The 14,134-nt window shown below is 40.3% G+C and overlaps 1 non-coding gene across 1 annotated transcript; it reads left to right on the top strand.

Annotated features, from left to right (window-relative positions):
• Nucleotides 1–1,168: 1,168 nt before the first annotated feature.
• Nucleotides 1,169–1,274, top strand: LOC134391404 (U6 spliceosomal RNA). The gene has a single exon (XR_010024950.1). It is a non-coding gene; the product is annotated as a U6 spliceosomal RNA (small nuclear RNA).
• Nucleotides 1,275–14,134: the final 12,860 nt, after the last annotated feature.

The raw sequence follows: 14,134 nt of genomic DNA, 5'->3' as shown, positions 1-14,134 counted from the left end.
GGTAAATCTAGATATCTAGAGCAGGGGGAGTTTACCTCCATCTAATCAAGGGCTCAGCTGACTAGAGAGTAAGTTTTATCATTCTCAGGCTAGGTCTTCTTTGGGTTCACCTACTCTTAGGGAATTACCCTCTAGGGGTCCCAAGAGGAGCTTGGGATGTTTACCAGAGCTTCTCCTCCTGAATTCCAATTTTTGTCTTTCTGGCACCATGAGATTCTGAAAACTCCACTCCGCTTTTTAGCAGCTTTTCTTTTGCCTGACTTTTTAATTTTTTGCCTGGCTTCTTAACCTCTTGCCTTAACGCTACTAAAAATGAGAAAAATCATTGAGGGGGAAAGAGGTTTGTGTCTTCTCAGAGGGCTTGGCCCATCAAGTCTTGGATGCCTTGGCAGATCTCTGATACTTCAAACAGATTTTTATAATAATATTGTCTGGCTTTTGTAGTTGTTTTTGTTGTACTTGATTTGCTACAAGCTGCTTCATAAAAGCCAGAAATGGAAGTGTTGATGAGCTGTAGTTTTTGCCAAGGCAAAATCCTAGAGGAAGAAAATGATCAAAAACCCAACCGGGAAAATTCATTCTGTGTGCCAGAAACTATTTGCATTGGGGAGCTGAAATGAATAAGATAAATATCCCTCTCTTGGGGGCGTTCACATCCTGGCGAACTCTTCTAAGGTACACCTGACTCTACTCCATTCTTATTCTCTTCTTTGCCCATTTTCAATAGTTAGTTCAAGACCCCCAATAAGCTTTCGGTGAAAGATTTAGGCAAATATTGTGATCTTTCTCAGCGGCCTCGTGCTCCTTATTAGTGTCTCATTGAGCAACATGTCACCATGCTTGAATTGTCCAATGAGGTGCTTCCTGTTCTCTGTGCCCTTCCCCCACCAGATCGTGAGTTCCTTGAAGAACTAGGTTTGATACTTATGCTGTGACCTCCAAATCAGGTAATCTATATTTTGGGTTTTTTTTTTTTTTTTTTTTTTTTTCATCATGATCACTCCCTGGGCAAACTCCCATCCATACTTCTGGTATTTTTCCTGTGGAAAATAATGGGGAGAAGGAAGTGACCCTCTTTATAGGGTCCTGTCTGTGGAAAGGGGAGAAGTACCCCTGCTGTGTCTCTGGGAGTTAGTTCTCTCGCTTATGCAGAATCGATAATGCTTGGGTGCTTGCTTCAGCAGCATAGGCACTAAAATTGGAACGATACAGAGAAGCGTAGCATGGCCCTGTGTAAGGATGACATGCACATTCATGAAGCGTTCCATTTCTTAAAAAAAAAAAAATGATTGGCATCTCTTCTTCCAGATCATAGTAATAATGAGAAGCATTTATTAAGTGCTTTCAGTATGCCTGGCATTATTCTAAGCACATTACATGTATTATCTCCTTAAATCTTTAGAACCATCCTAAGAGGTAGGACTATTATCCCCATTTTGCAAGTAAGGAAACAGAAACATAGAGAGGCAAAGTTAAAAAACCCAACTGTAAGGCTCACATCTCTGGAAAATTCAGCTGAGACCCTAACTCAAGGCATCCTGGAGGTGGCCCCTTGCCAGTGGCAGACAATAGGTGGGAGATCTGCCTGTTGTATGTAACAGTCTCTGCCTGAGAGACAAACCTTAGATTTCTTTCTAGTTTCATCTAACATTTTTCTTCTTCCCATTTTTAATTTGTTTTACTCTGTCAACTAGGATGGAATTCAGTTGCAGCAGATACAGTGGCTTCATAAGCTAGGGGCCTATGTTCTTCCCAGAACAAGAGGTCTGGAGCTAGTAGTTCAGGACTCACACAGTGGCTCTGTCATGCCCAGAGGGGTCCAGGCTCTTTCTGTCTTTCTCCTCCTCTAACTGAATGTGTGACTTTCAGCCTCATGCTCACAAGCTGGCTGTTACCGCCTCAGCATCATATCCATATTTCAGGCAGGAATAAGGAGAAGGATGCAGAGGATAAGACAATGAGTAAAGCCAGCAATTCTGCTCCCACTGATACAGCTTTCCCAGAAGCCCCATCTAGTGATTTTCTTTATATCGAGGTGGTCCAGACTGTGCCACACAGCTACCCCTAGCTACAAGGGAGTCTCGGAAATGGAATATTTTAAATGGGCACATTGCTACACTGAAGAAAATCAAGACGCTTTTAGTAAGAACTAAGGGGAGAATAGCAACCCAAAATACCTTCCATAAAGTTTCAACTGAAGTGAGAGGAAGAAACATTAAAGACCAGAAAGTCCAGTGGGCCCTACTTCTCTGTGAAGTATCACAGTGGGACAGGGAGCTAGAATAAGAAACCATGTCCTTCTGGATCAGGTCTATATATCTACCTACCTGTGAGTGATCTCATGTTGCAAAGCCAGGATAGTATAGTGAAAAGAGCACTGAATTTGGAAACAGAAGAACAAGGCCATACCCTGATTTTGCCATATATAATCTAGAGGACCTTGGGCAAGATATTAACTACACATTCTTTATCAGTAAAATGGACAGAAATGCATGTGTCCTATCCACTTCACAAAATTGCAAAAATCAAAATAATGAATTTGGAAATGCTTTGAAATCTAGTATTATGTACATTTATTTATTTGTTATGCCATGTTTAGAAATTGGAAATGGAGAAGTATAAATGGAAACTAGCTAATTATTTTCATAATCTTTTCTAAGTCCATCTAAAATTACATATGTATATAAATTTATAACATTTTGAATATATAAATAAAATAAAGTGTATGCTAATATGGATAATTTTACATTAGAATGTGTGTATATGAACATATGTATGTATGTAGTTGTTTACGAAAATTTTGTGATATTTTTGTAATGGAATGTGGTGAAATTTACAATGTTCTACTTTAGGACCTAAGCTTCTGGAACCCACCTGGTTGCTGAAATCTACTTCCCATTTAAGGGGAAAAAAGAGGGCTTGGTTTATCCCATATAAGGGGAAAAAAGAGGGCTTGGAATTATCAGTGCATCTCAACATTAAAACTGTCACCTCTCATTGGAAATATGGCAACCGTACTGTGTTTTCCAAGATATATACCAGCAATATTTCAAAATATGATTAACAGTGCCAATACCTTGTAAAGTTGGGCACATCTTTTCTTGTTTTGTCTTAGTGATACCGTCTATCTTTGTGAAAGCTGATATATTAAATAGCTTTTTAAAAGCCTTATTGTGGCCTTTCTTTCCCCTTGGTATAGTAGTGTAACTTTTATCGATAATAATGGGAGTTATGTTGGAGCATACAGGGTGGTTATGTGGCTCCTGTAGTTAATGGTGATGGACCAGCCTTGAAACTATGGCCTGGAGTTCAGGAGCCTGTCTCAATTATTTAAACTCTCAGGAGGGACAGGAAAGTGCCTGGTCACATCTGTTTTGGCTAGCCCCCCAAATTGGAGCTTTTCTGCCTTTTTATTTTGGCAGAAACTAGTACATGAACATATCAAATAAGTGAAATGGGATTAAAACAAATTTCATGTAAAATTGTATAATATCCAAATCCAAAGTTGGGGGAACTTTCACCCAGGTTTTATTAGCTTCAGTCTAAATTTTAGTTAAAGAGTATATGAAAAATTACAACATTTTAAAGTTACAACAGTTTATATAAATGTTTTAAACAGTTAGAGTATATATATCAGCTCTTGAAATGTACATAAGGAAAATTTTTTCTAATCAAGAGAGCCCACTCATTTTCACAAATCACATAATTTTTAAGCTGGAAAAGGGCTGTGAAATGGACTCATTTTATGGATGAGGAAATGAGGCCCACTCAGGTTATAAAAATTACCTGAAGTCGTACAGGTAATTCTAATCCCTGACGAAGGACATAGAAAACATGAAGATAATGTAAAACTTGACAACTGAACAAATATATATGCATGCTTGGGACAGAATGGATGCTCAGTTACTACTTTTCAAATAAATTCAATATAGTGCTTTTAAAATACAAAGTACAGTGCTAAACTAATATTAAAATATTTCAAAATTATTCCTGTTTTACTGAAAACTACTGGGAAAAGTCATGTTACTATAGTCATATAAGGCTTAGCAGGGTGGTCCAGACTCTTCCAAGAGCTGAATGAATATTTGTTGACTGAAGGGAGCATGTGGAAAGTTTATTGTACGTGTGATGAAATACCCTAAAAGAGTAATTTTTAAAGCTCTATCACTTTTTTCTTTAATGACTTTTATTATTGTGAAACTCAAATTTCACAAATGATAGAATATGCATTTGGTTATTCTATTTGGAGTAGATTTCCACTACATATATTAAAATCTGTACTATTTTTTTTTAAAGGAAAAATGAATGTGTCTTCTAATACTTACATGGCTACTTTTGGTGTTTTTACATTCCATGGGTTATCTTTTACCCAAAGTCTTAGCCCATTTGGGCTGCTATAACAAAATACCTTAGACTGGGTAATTCATGAATAACAGAAATTTATTGCTCACAGTTCTAGAGGCAGGAAAGTTCTAGAGGCCTGTTCCTCATAGTCGGTGCCTTCTTGCTCCCTCCCAGAGTAGAAGGGGAAAACAAGCTCCCAAGGGCCTGTTTTATAAAGGCACTAATCCTATTCATGAGAGCTTCACTCTCATGACCTAATCACCTTCTATAGGCCCTACGTCCTAATACCATCATATTGGGAATTAAGTTTCAACATATGAATGGGGGGGGGTGCAGAGACACAGACATTCAGACCATAGTGCCCAATGAATAACGCCTGCTTCATCCAAACCTTAAAACTCATCTTCCACCAGGCTTGCTTTACTCTTTTAGCCACAATCAACCCAACCTTCTTATGGTTCCTTAACACCTGACTTGAAACCTTCAGTCTTGCTTTACTCTCTGCATCTGTACTGTTCCCTACCTGGTTTTCCTTCGTTCAAGACTCAACTGTTGTTATCTTCTCCTCTAGGTCTTTTCAAGCTCTCTAAGCCTTTTCTTCCTTGTGCACTCCAAATATAACTAGTTATTTCAATTATTTGTAGGCACACAATCGCCTTTTCTATTAGATTGTGAATTTTGAAAGGGCAGATACCCATACATTCTATTTATTTCTGGGTCCATAGCAAATAAGCCCTGTACTGAAAATAGAGTGGATGTTCAATAAATATTTGTAAAATGAATGAATGAAAAATGCCCAGGCTTCCCGTAGCCCTGACATCCAGTTCTCTGCTCAGGTCCTCTCCCCCGAATACTGTGATAGCCTCTTACGTGCCAAGCAGAGCTGGCCGACATGCATGACTGCATGTAGTCCTCACAGCAACACCACAAAGCTGGTTCTAACACTAATGCCCTTTTACTGGGGGAAACTGAGACTTGGGAGATGGTTACTGATTTTCTCAAAGTCACACAGCTAATCAGTGACAGATTATCTCTCAAACAGCTGTGCTGTGAAAAAACTAGGGAAGAAACTTGAGACAAAGTGGGCCTTGTCGGGTAAAATAACCGAAGCAATCTAAACCAAGGATATCACTAAAGAAGCAGCAGAACAGAAAATCCAAATGTGTTCATGTATAAAACAAGGAAGGTGGAACTGCCAGTGACCTGACAGGTCACCCAGTCAACTCTGGTACCTGGAGTTTGACAGGAAAATGGCCCAGGTTAAGAATTCCTGCCGCCTCCTCAGGAACTCCTGCTAGAGTTCTGCATGTGGAAATGTGTCCTTTAGCCAATGACAACCTTTATGCTGCAGTGTAAGCTCCACATCTTCTATGAAGCTACTTTTACCTTCTTCCTTTTTCTTACTTCTTGCAACCAGCATTATGGCTCTGCCCTTCAATTTATTCAGAAGTAGCATGTGTTTTTATGCAATGAAACAAATCAGTGGCATTTTCTACCACTAAACCAAAAATCTCTTTCCTCCTACAACTCCAGAGAAAAAACCTGGTAATATTCAAAACATTTTCTATGTATTTTTCTTAATGCCTAGAAATTCACTGACAAAGGAGATAGAACAAAACCCTTCTCCACCTATCCCGTGTGCTGTGAACACTTACAACGCCATCACTGTTTATGTTGAATTCCACCCTTGTACAGTTAAACTACTTTCTCATGCTAAGCTCCTTGCAAATTGTCACAATGGCTAATGTGAAATTCTGTATCAAATACTATTTAATTTTAAGGTGTTTCTGTCTGCTAATTTATTACCAACTACAAATTTAATTTTGTCAGGGCCAAAAACCAATTTGTTTGTTTCATTTTGAAAACAGTTCTTCAAATAAATTCTGATGGTACACATATCAAGCCCTCTTATCTTTCATTAAACTAATGCTTTCAAACATAATTAAGAATGGACTGGAAAACTAAGTATATTGTAATGCTCTGATATTAAAGAAGACATATCAAAATAAATTTGCAATCATACCATTACATCAATCTCTACTATGACTGCGATAGTATTATAACCATAATTAATTAGCTACAGTACAAATTACTAATAAATCTTTAGAAATTAAATGCCTAATTTTTCAAAACCATATGTCTTTGTAAATTGATTATTTAGAATTTAGAGGCTTTTTAATTAGAAAGAAATTTATGCAATGAGGTATGTAATAATTAGGAATCAGCTTTTCTGCAATACTTTTGAACATCAGCAAAAAATTAAATCTTTGGAAAATAGTCTGGGTTAATTATAATATTTCACTGTCAAAAATCAACATATAGGTAAAATTTAGAGGTTAATGTGGCCTTTCCATTTCTTTAACTTCCACCTAGCCTTATGTTCTCAGTGCTGGAATCATTAACCGAATCCAAAAATCAATGAGATGGGTGGAAATCTCCCCAGTGATTTATGCCTCTAAGAAAGTTTTCATTTTATCCAATAGTTTCAGCATACCTCATCAATGCAGGTTAAACATTTAACACTCTTCTTTTTTTCCCTATTCCCTAAGGATGAAGCTGGGATATTTCTGAGCCTTGCCATCATTTTTGATAAGTGATTATTTTGACATAAGACAAAAAAGCTGCTTTGTCAGGAGGGTGGGAACATCGTTTGGGGTCGAACAAAGGCATTGCTGAAGTGAGAACTCATTATGTGTGTGGTCAAAAGACCCAAAGAGATGGGGAAGAGGACCTGATGGTGAGTCACTTTACACTCACAGGGGACTGCTGAGAGTGGATTTCAAAGCCAAGGCCCTTCTGTGTCCAGAAGACTGGTGGGAGATGACCTGGGGCATATTTTGTTCCTGCCTACATTAGAGAAATGGCTAGAATATACTATAAATAAAAGGCAAATACTCTAACAACCAGAAGGAATGATAGCCTATGCAATCCAGAAACCAACTGTTACTTCCTTCTCCCTTCACCTCCACCCCCACTTCAGTTCCCTGAACACAATCCAGCCAATGTGCTTTGTACCCAGAGGTGCTATAGGAGTGAGGCTAACCTGGGCGAAATTCAGTTTTGCTCATCTAAGCACTTTCCCTTATGTCTTCTTTTTGAATTCATCTTCCTCAATAAAGAGCATTCTTCCAAAAGCCAGTGTCTCCTTGTCTGCCCAGGAAACAGAATTATTCTTCCATGCTAGCTCCAAATGGAGGTAAGCCACTGTTTCCTCCTGTTGGGTTCTCGTTGTGTATCATCGAGCCATTTCTTGATCTGAAGGTCTTCTGGCAAACCTATTAAACCTCTTGAGCACATGACTCAAGAGTGACAATCTCTAACAGATGCCTTTGTACTCTGGCAGAATTGGTTTTTAATTGTTGCTCGTAGGAGAAGGGAGGAGTGATGGTAGCACCTCTGATCACCGCGGCTGGCGCATAACAAACTCAGGATGAAGCTGCGTTTACAGAGGGAAAATTGCTTACGCCCACAGAAGAAAATTTCAGGCTTTGACAGCTGCTAGGTAAGTAAATGAGAATCACTTTATTCTTGGCAAATGCAACATCTAGCACATCCTGCACAGTGAGAAAGAGTTGGTGGCCTGAGGGTGGTGACACACCAGGTTGTACATGTTTGGGAGAGTCTTCTGGGAGAAGAAACATGGAACAAGTGGCCAAACAATCGTCCCCTAATCAAAGCATGGTTCCTCATAATCTTAAGTGGAAGGCATGGCTCCCCTTAAAGGGAGCCTCAAGACAATGGCTTCAGTCCTCCAGTTTGCAATTCAGCAGCAGATATTGGACACTGACTCAGAAAACCCTGTCTGAAAGCCTAAGGCCTCTGCCTGAATCCAGGATACCTTCACCTCATGCATGGATGCTTTTAACAGTCTCTCAATTGGTTTCCTGACTTTAATCTCCACCCTGTGGCCAGAAAAAAAAGCCTTCTAAAGGGCTTCTATCCCCCTTCTTAAAATCATTCATTGGCTCCCACCTATCATCAGGAGCAGTCCCCCTTCTTTAGGTTGACTGGCAAGGCTCTCCCACACTGGCCATTGGGAACCTTCCCGACCTCACTGCTCACTGTGACCCCCTCCCTGCAGGCCTTTGAGAGACTGTCCCTCCTCCTCCTCTCATTCCACCTTTTTGGCCAATCTTCGGGTTTCAGCTCAATCACTCTTTTGCACAAGAAGCCTTCTCTGACTTCCCGAGGTGGGTTAGGTGACCCTCCCTGTGCTCCTGTGGTCCCCCTTTTGCCCCTAGAACAGCTTTATCAGAATGTATTTGCCTGCTGGGTTTTTTGTCTCAATATTTTTCAAGGCTGCAAGAGATAGAAGCCCAACTCAAATCAGCTTAAGCTAAAAAGGAAATTTACAGGACATTGGGTTAGCTCACAAGACTGAAGGAAATGGTGAACAAACAAGCTAGAGTAAAGCAGAAATTGGAGCCACTCCCAGATCCTTGGTCTTGCTCTGTTTGTAGAATTCCAATTGCTCCTTCTTGGGTCACAAGTTTGCTCTAGACCAAGAACTGTGGCCCTGGTTTAGAGAGGATATAAGAAGATGGTGACTCCCTCTCAGCCCCCTTTCAAGCCCTGTGTAGAAGAAAGGTGATGTAGGAGAGAACAGAGACAGGGCTGGTGTGTAGATCACCTCCTGCTGCAAAAGTGATGACCACAAAATCTCAGCGGCTAACACCAATAAGCACTTTTGTATTTTATTCAACTGCAGGAGATTGACTGATATAGACTGGGTGGTTCTGCTTTAGGCTGCAGGTCTGGCTGAGCCAGGCACCATTCTGGTGGGTAACACTGAGGCCTATTCCATGTCTTCTAATTCTAGGGCCCAGGCTGAAGGGGAAGCTCTTCTTATGGCAGTAATAGACATGTTGGAGAAGAAGTGAAAGCCCAGGATGGATCTTAAAGACCAGGCTTGGAAGAGGCACCCTGAATTCTATACCATTCTGTTGGCTAAAGCAAGTGACATGGGTGAGCGTGGAGTCAAGGGGTGGGCAGGGAATTGCACCTCCAGTGGGAAGGACTACAGAGTCACATGGCAGGGGCACAGATGATCCCATCTACTGCAGGGACTGTTTTTCAAAGGAAAGGTGATAAAATTTCCAGAAGAAGTAATAGGTACCAAGCAGACAAAAACAGCAATGCCCACTACAGTCTCTCTGGTTATGCCATAACTTCTGTGCAGGCAGGAAACATGGTTTATTTACCTGTATCTGTAAGCCCTATCTCACACAGTGCCTGGCACACAGAGGCAGCCCATAATTCTATGTTTAATGGAAGTGATTTAGGGGTCACAAAGAAGGCAGACACATGAACTGTCTCTTCTAAGAACTCGAAATCTGGTCAGGGAGGCAAACTTCATGTAAGAAACTGGCACAAACCAGAAAGAAACATGTGCATGAAAGGGATGGAGAGAGGAATTCCAACCAGGTAAACTTAGGAAGTGCCCTTGGGACAGGTGCAATTTAAGCAGAGCTTTGGAGGGGAAGAAAGCAACTTTTAAGTACTTACTATGTGCTAGTCATTCAACTAAGCCGAGGGGTGTCATCTCACTTCCCTCTAGCAAATCTGAGAGGGAGGCAGCATTCTCAAGATTTTCCACATGAGGTTTATGAAGTTGAATGCCCCAAAGTATCCAGCTAGAAGCTGACAGAGCCTGACAGGACACAGGAAACTAATCTGTCACCCATTCATTGTCTGTACCTTCCCCAGTGACTGACACCTAGTACAGGTGCTCCTGTAATTGTGAATTGAATAAATCAGTAAATGGATAGAGCCTAGTTCTATCAACTTTGGTAAGTGAAGAAGTCAGGAGGAGGTGCTTGAGACAAAGGGAATAGTCTGAATCTGGTATAACAAGAGGGAGGGCACGTCTCAGAAATGCCCAGTGGATGTGCGATTAGAATAACAGGTCCATGGAGTACATAGCAAACTTCAGGGCTAAGGCAGCAAATAAGGGACAAGTGCACAGTAAAGCTGTATGTTTCATTCTGCCTACAAGTATCTTCGAGGGCCATGCAGTGCAACTCCATGTATGACCTCACAGGTGAGAGTTTATGATGCATTTACAGCAAAACAGATTGTAGGTGCTATGCAGTATGTAATAATTTGGAACCTGAGAACCTGCACAACTTTTTATTATCAGCCTGCTAATGCAGGAAAGTATTGCACCTGATTGGGAAAACAATTTATTTCCTATCCCCTTTTAAGCTTTCTGAATGAACAGAATTTGACTAACTGGTCTTCTGTTCTCAAAAGCACAAAGAAGGCTGGACTGTCTGAAAGTGTTCTTTTCTGGAGAGTACGTAGACAGCTGAAATAAACTGCAACTCACTGGTGCCAAATATATCACACATCAGCCCACCTCCTGCCTCTGCCAGCTCCTAGCACAGAAAAGAACATTCTTAGGTGAGGAGGGATGTCAGCCTCATTCTAGAGAGAGCGGAGCCAGTCCCATGTGTGGGTGTGATTACAGAGCTAGAGCTCTGATGCTCTAATGAAAAAAAGAGCTGTGAAACAGGTGCCTGTTTCAATTTTAACACCCTGCCATCAAACAACAATGTAGGACTATCACCATCTATACCTTTTCATTTTTAAAGACAGGAGTTGAGAGTTCAGTTTATAATTCTTAACACAAGGCCTCCTTTGTCCAACACAGGACTACTCTCATTGTTGGTCTATACACTGGCTCTTATTCCACTCTGTTGGTTAATAGGGAATAACAACAGTAAATAAAGCTTGTTCTCAGAGAGAGAGAAAGGGAGAGAGAGAGAGCCACCATACCGAATTTTCAGATAACAATCAGACAACTTAACAACTGTTGTGCAGAAACGGGGGGCTCTGCTGAGGGCATAGGGAACCAAGTTCATTTCAAAGAGACATGCTGGATATTTGGGGAAAAGTGGATTCTGTTTGTTCATTTGTTTTGAGACGTTAAGGGGGCAGAAGTTGAGTTATGTTTCTGTTTTTTTCTTCCTCCAAATAAAACTCAGTCTACCACCCAACTGAAAATGATCATATAGACCTGTGTAGTCTAATACAGTAGCCACTACCTACATGTGGCTATTTAAACTTAAAATTTTAAGTTTAATTTTAAATTAAAAATAAAACAATTTTAAAATAAAAATTTTAGTTGCCCAGCTAATGACTATCATATTGGAAAACAGATATAGAACCATCACAAAATTTCTATTGGCCAGCACTGCTACATACTGAATGACGATTCTCTTTAACATTGCCAAGCCCTCTAGATCTACCAATTTGAAGTCTGGAAAAATATTGGAGAATAGCAGAGGCTATCAATACAGGCATACCTTTGTGTGGTCCATGGTCAAGATCTTTGAAGCAACTTCAGTGGGGAGCAAACTATGGGTGTAAGGTATGATATTCTAACTGGGGAATATTAGAATCATCTCTTCCTTTGGCCCCAGTGGTGAATTGCTTGTTTCTTTGGGTCCGAAGAGGAAGACTCCTTTGGGGCATGTTTAGAACCTTTCAAAATTGACACTATTTAGGGCACACCATTGTGTTCTTCTTCAGGAGCTCCTTGGTGGTTTGAGAAGTTCCCCTTTCAGGGACATGGACTGGGTAGCCCACCCATGGGTGTGATCTGTGTGTCACTGCCTCTGTCTTGAAGATTACCAGGTGACCTACAAGGGCCTGTGAAACTCTCTGCTGAATATGTTGGAGGGTCACACACACCTCTCGTTAAATGCATCAAGAAAACACAACTGACAGCCTGCTGGAGATGTCCCCAAAGAGGCAGTATATTAGAGATCACGACCTTCACCCACAGGCGGACCTCTCAGAAGTCTGCATAGAAGAACCAGAGTGAGAACATCTAGATTAGGAAGGTCATTATTCACAACTATCATCTTAGAGTAATAATTTCTGAATAATTCCTGAAGGCATGCTACTGATATGGTCACTATGAAAATATAAAGTCTTGTGTTTGGCTAGGATGTTACACCTCTAAGTTTACTAGCTAACCACATTGGTTTGGTTATCCTCATTTTATTGATGCAGAAACTAAGGTTCGGAGAGGTTGTGAGGATAAAAGGCACAAAACTAGTCATAGAGCCAAGGTGAGAGCCCATGTCCTCTGAATCCCAATCCAGGGCATTTTCCCCTTGACCACATGGCTTCCCTCTGCCAGCCCACTATACGGGATGAACTGTAGGTCAAGTTGCTTCAAAGATCTTGATCATGGATCACACAAAGTCTCGCCTTGTTGTTGGTAATAGCGGTGGGGGAGTAAGATGGATACAGCTATGCTTATATTCTACATTCTGGAGGTACCTTTAGAGTAGAAAGGATATCCACCTTATGGTGGTAGTTCTCAAGCTTTAGCATCATCAGAATCATTTGAAGGGTTTGTTAAAACTCAAATTGCCCAGCCCCACTTTCTAAGTTTCTGATTCAGTTGACCAGGGGTGAGTCAGGGGTAGAGCCTGAGAATCTGCATTTCTAACAGGTTCCTAGATGACACTGATGTTACTGGCCCAAGGACTAAACTTCGACAATCACTGCTTTAGGTCCTTCTCAAACTTGATTCCAGATGGATACATGCAAGGGGAAATACATTTCTCAAAACGTCTATCTCCTTAAGTGTGATACCAACTTGAGTAACTTAAGCAAATGATAATAATGGTTAGTACTTAACATAGCTCTTATTGTGTTCCAGGCACTGTTTTAAGTGCTTCACTGTGTTAACTCATTTAATCCTCACAGAAATTGTATAAAGGAGGTATTATACTATCATCTGTATTTGACAAATGTGACTCAGAGAAGTCACTTTCCTAAGATTACCCAGCTAAAGTGAGTGCTGGAGTTGGTATATGAACACAGGAAGTCTGGCACCAGAGGCTATAACCTCTACACTGCTTTGCCTCCCCTCCAACCCCCCTTTCTTTCCCAACATTATCCTCTCACCTCTGGGGAAATGACAATATTCCTCTAACAGAGCACTTTTTGGAAGACTCCCCTAAATGTGATGCTAACAACCTCAAGGCTTTAATAATAATTTGATGTTATCTCCAGTCAAGTTTATTTTTAATACCTAGCAACTATAACAAAGCACAATTTCTCATTTGCCTATACCCTGTCATTTCGGGAGTATCCTTAATCCAATAATTATTACTTTATAAGTGATGTAGAAAGACTTGACAAATAGAAAAACGGAAAGCTGAGTGAAGGAAGGGAAATAATAAATAGGAAAGAGCAAATAATAAAGCAATAAGAAGAAGGGTAAAAACAACCAGATGGAAAGGTCGAGGTAGATAAAACATGGGAAATAAGGATTCTATAGGAGAGAAAAATCTAAAAACTAAAACATGCATGATGGAAATGTTAAAGTCTGGGTAGATGTCACACTGAGAAAACAGAAATATAAAATCTAAGAGCAAAACCAGTCAAGAGAAAAGAATAGAGGAAACAAGAAGGAGGGGAAATTAGAAGGAGAGAAAGAAAAAAGATGCCATTAATTGTATTTTAAACTCCAGTTATTATAACTGGGCATTTAAGCTATATCAACATTCTTCTTCATCTTTAGAATATTTCACAATCTTTTAAAACACAGGAAACGCCATAGCACTTGATTTTGTCCCAACTCTGGCCACTCAAGTTCTGGTTGCTTGTTTATTTTTTCTTGAGCAAGAGAAGTTTCTCTAAAGGTTGGCATGCGGGATAAATCTTTTAGAGGAAAGAAGGACATAATTCAATAGGAAGGAAGGATTCATTATGACAAGGGCCGGGTCAGGGAAATGGCCACATAACTGCATTCCTGAAAGCAAAAGCC

This window comes from Cynocephalus volans, chromosome 11, assembly GCF_027409185.1.
Source record: "Cynocephalus volans isolate mCynVol1 chromosome 11, mCynVol1.pri, whole genome shotgun sequence".
In the NCBI taxonomy this organism is placed as follows: Eukaryota; Metazoa; Chordata; class Mammalia; order Dermoptera; family Cynocephalidae; genus Cynocephalus; species Cynocephalus volans.
Note: the sequence above shows the minus strand (reverse complement) of the source record. Positions and strands in the feature narration are given on the sequence as shown.